Source organism: Oryctolagus cuniculus, chromosome 4, assembly GCF_964237555.1.
Source record: "Oryctolagus cuniculus chromosome 4, mOryCun1.1, whole genome shotgun sequence".
NCBI lineage: Eukaryota > Metazoa > Chordata > Mammalia > Lagomorpha > Leporidae > Oryctolagus > Oryctolagus cuniculus.
In genome coordinates this window covers 128368552-128373289 of record NC_091435.1, presented here as the reverse complement: position 1 = coordinate 128373289, position 4738 = coordinate 128368552, and the positions used below count along the sequence as shown (strand labels likewise).

The window sequence follows — 4738 nt, the reverse complement described above, 5'->3', positions numbered from 1 at the left end:
CAGATTCTATCTGTCATTCTAGAGCTAGAGTAAAATGCAGATACAGAAAGAACAAGAGAATTTACCATTCAAAACCTTTCCTGTGATAGCTAATAAAGGATATGTCTCAGAAGAAGAAAAGTGAATCATAATGAAGAAGCAATGAAAAGAGCAGACATTTTTTAATGCAGTGGCAAAATAATCTTACGGCAATGTTGTATGTTTTGAAAAATATAATGCTAAAGAATAAATCAGTCAATGAATTGTTTGGGGAACTGGCTATATATATGCAAATACTTTGATCAATTTGATGTTTGAGTTTTGATTTTGTTACTGGGTTTTTAGCTATACTGAAGTTCCACATTTTCATATATATTATTTATATAATTTTGTTAATTTTGATTCTTGGGTGGAAAGTTTTGCTCATAATACAAGGTTCTAAAAACTAAATTTTTAAGCACTTCTGCTTCTCCTATTTATAAAACTTCAGAGACACAGTGAATCTACTAATGTAGGAAATAGGAATATACTTATCTATTGAAATAGAGAATAGGTTACATGTTAAAGTAGGAAAGAATAATTTTAAATAATATGAGGCAGGGAAGAGAATAAATGTTATCACAAAATCTTAAATATTATGATAAAAAATTTAAATTTACTCTACATTTACACTGAAAATTGTTTTCAAACAAGAATATCAATTATTTCTTATAGTTTTCTGAGAGAATGCTCTGTCTCCAGGAAGGAAATAAAACTATCAGTAGTGCTACTGGTATGGCATTTTAAATTAGATATTGAAAGTATTAAACGTGAAAAGACATTGTGTTTATTTCTTTTTTTCTCCCACATATTTTAGACTGCATTTTTGAGTGCTACAGGACAGTTTAAATGTGTAATGGAGTTACTGGGTTGGAAAAAGTCCCAATTTGATAACAGTTGATTGAAGCAAAAGGTTAATTTTGTTAGGAACTCATAGATCTGTCTACCCCCTCCAAAACCAATAAACAACAATGAAAAAACTGTTTTCCTACCTTCAGATGTATTTTATGCTTTTTTTCAAAGTTGTGGACTGTGGGCCACTTTTATAACAACTGAAGTATATTAAAAGGTAGAATATGGATTTTGAGCACCGTGGGATGAAAGTACAGCCTCTGAGAGCAGATGGTCCTAGATCAGGGCTGGCAGGTTTAGCAAATGAAAACACAGGATGCCCAGTTACAATAGAATTTCATTTAACCAGTGGATAATTTTCACTGTGTGTCCCATGTAATAGTTTATCAAGTAACCCTATGCTGGATTTGAATCCCAGCACCATTTTTCCCTGCTGAATGGCTCTAAGAAGCTATCTCTTTTCCCAGTCTTCATTTGCCAATCAAGGAAACTAATAGCCACTTTTTGGGTTATTGTAAGTCTTGAAATAGATATTGAACACAAAAGAACTTGAGTGATATCTAAAATGTGACAGGTGCCTAAGAAATGTTAGACATTTTTCCCTCTTCTGAGTCTCTGTTTAGCTACATGGAAATAGCTATAGTTATAATTTTATGATCATCAAGTGAAGACATATGTAAATCAGTAATGGATAAACTAATGGTTTGGACAGTTCTTAATTAATTAACAGTCCTTAATTAATTAACTTATGCCCATGTTATCCTTCTTATCTCACAACAATCATTAATAATCCTGAGACATGAGAGGGTGAACAGGGGCTAGGTTACTGCCCAAAGTAAAAGTTTTGATTCCCCATCTCCATTGAATTGTCTCACAGATTTCCCAATTTTGATAAAATATTCAAAAATTTCTCCCGTGGTCAAACTAAAACCTAGAAGGAATTTAGTATGATCCCAATTAAAATAGAATGAAATTTTCCATAGAAATGCAAGGAATCTAAAATATTCAAAAGAATTCTGAAAAAAAAAAGCGAGTATAACTAACACCTACTCTTTGGTTAATAATATCGTTCTCAAATATAAGAAACCAGGGTCCTTGGAGAAATGGCTGATTTTTGGATAGAGGCAAGGGATTTATACTAGAGGAGTCAAGAGTATCTTAAGGTGCTAGAAAGTAAGATACACTAAAATGATAAAGAACAACCTTGTATCAGTGGGGATGTTGAACAGAAACTAGAGCCAAGAGAAAGACAAAGATAGAACAACTTGAGTAACAAAATACAGTAATGTTATATTGTAATCCAGGTATAAAATAATCAAGTTCATATTAATACATGTAATTAAATAAATAAGTGGAAGGGAGAGAGAAAGGGAAATCTTTCTTGTAGAATAATTTAATATTTTCTGTTAGATCCTCCACAGTTAGGGAGATGAGACAGAACTCCTTACTCTTTAGTAGTGACTTCCTTTCAAAGCATACAGTATGAGAAGGAGGCAAAATCTAACTTCATGGTGAAGAGATGTGACAAACACTATTTCTTTTTTTTTTTTTTAGTTTTAACATCAGTGTTTTAATACAATGATATGCAAGTGTGAAACATTGTATAAGTATAGCTTTTACCACATGGAGATGGAATAATACATTTATCTTTTTACCAGAATCTTCAGTAACATCCAGTATTTGCTCCTGTGCCTATGTCTTTCCACAGAGATTTTTAAATATTACTATGAGGGTTTTCTTTTATCATGAATTTAAAAAGCTCAGAATTCTTCAACTATTACAGATTTACATTTATCTTACTATTCCTGTTCAAGATGTTTTGGAGAACTGTTAAATACAAAATCACCTTAGCGAAGAATTTTGAATGGGTAGTATTATCTCATGTTGGCAAGATCTTCCTGTTGACATTACAAAGACACTGTAAATTTTTCTGAGGTTATAAAAAGTGTTCCCTCAGTAACTCTCAATGGGAAATTACCATTTCTTGAAAAGTTCAGAATGTCATGATAGTAAGTAGTTAAGCAAAAATTCCCAAAACCCCACTTACAGAAGACAATTGCAACAGAAGACCTTTACATCCCCAATATACTAAACAAAAACAAGTTCACAGATACTCAAACTGTCTGTCTTTCCTATCTGTAACATAGCTTAACCACAGTGAGAGTAACAATAGCCAATAAAGAAAAAGTTCACTGTGCTAGTATCCAGCATTCAGCTTCCATCATGCCTCACAGTTTTCGGCCATTTCAGCTAAGAGTGTTCTTTGTGACAGCCAAAAAATAAAAGGATGAAAGTAGCAACAACTTTGCTGGGAAATGTGGGGGAAAATGCTAATTTCATAAAATATTTGAAACCAATTTTGTTTTTATAAATAAAATGGTATTTATCTTTTTAAGAATCATTCAAAATTATGTCAATCTTTAGGGGTAAACGTCGAGGCAGTTAAAATAGCGTGTTTGGAAAATAACCAAATTTCTAACTGTCAGCATTACACTTTGTTCTTGGCAGAATCATCTTTGTTTCTTCTTTTTACATCCCAATTATAAACCCTGGCCATATTGACTTCTGTGGTAGTAAATTGATCTCGAAGAAAGTCAAGGTCTTCTTCAAGAGAATCAAGATTCTTTGTGGCTGTCAATAAATTCTTTTCCAACAAAGCCTGAGCTTCATCAATGTCATATTCAAGCACAACATTAGCCCCCAACCACAGACACACTTTATCAGTGGGAGGAACTGAAGCTTTGCAGTACAGATTATCTGCCAATAAGAACCTGGTCTCCAGTGAACTGGTGGACTCTTTTTTCTTCTGCATGCATGTATTTTAAAATTTCCAAAGTCTGCTTAATTTCAGGAATCTGACCCTTTAGCCTCCGTTTCTTTTGAGCAAGATTGAGTTCCATAAATTTATACTTCTGGTACTGCTCATCCAGCTTCTTTAGTACTGTATCTGCAGTCTCATTCCCAGGCTGTTTCATGAAGGAATCTACATCTTCCATAAATACTGCCTCAGGAATCCCCAGGTGAAGCCGCCGCCCGTTCCCCGCGGTCACTTCCATGCCACAACCGTCCTTAGCGGCCGCCATGTTGGGGAAGCAACGACAAACACTATTTCTAACACCATCAGGGTCAATATCAATGAAGATAAATAACGTTGGACTATGTACCACTAGTATGATGTGATGAAAATGCCAGTTTAACTCTGTTAGTCTTCCTCCAAAAGCTGTAAACAACAGTCTAATCACAGGGTTAAAAAAATACAGAAAAATTAGAATTCAAGAGCATCTATAGAATATTTAACCAATATTCCATGGAACTATTAAGATCACCCAAAAAGAAAAGATTGGGAAACTATCACAACCAAGAGGAATCTAAAGAAATAAATGTCCTGTAGTATCCTGGAATAGGAGAAGCATCGAGTAAAGACTAAAATGAACTAGAAATGGATCACAGATCTAAAATAACTAAAATGTCTTTTAAAGAAAACATGAGAGAAAATCTTTGTACCCCCTTTAATCTTTTTAATAAAAAAGAATTACTAGCTATCAGAGAAAAGATTGTTAGTTGAGCTTCACCAAATTTAAAAACATTTTCATATTCAAAAGACACCATTGAGAAAATGAAAAGGTAAGAGACAGAGGGAGAGAGAAAGAGAGAGAGAGAGAAATGTCCCCAATATACTATCTGACAAAGGACTTAGAAAAAATAAATTTTCAGATAGAGAAAAGTAAACAGACATTTTTAAAAGGTGATATAATTCATGACCATATAAACACACACATATAATGTTCAACATTATTTCTCATCAGAAAAATGTAGATTGCAGGCACACTAGAATGGCTAAAATCAAAAAAGACTGACAATATCAAAT

The 4738-nt window shown here is 33.3% G+C and overlaps 1 pseudogene; it reads right to left on the bottom strand.

The window, feature by feature from the left end:
- Positions 1–2404: 2404 nt before the first annotated feature.
- LOC108177957 (prefoldin subunit 3 pseudogene) lies at positions 2405–3960 on the bottom strand (annotated as a pseudogene).
- Between the last annotated feature and the right edge of the window lie 778 nt (positions 3961–4738).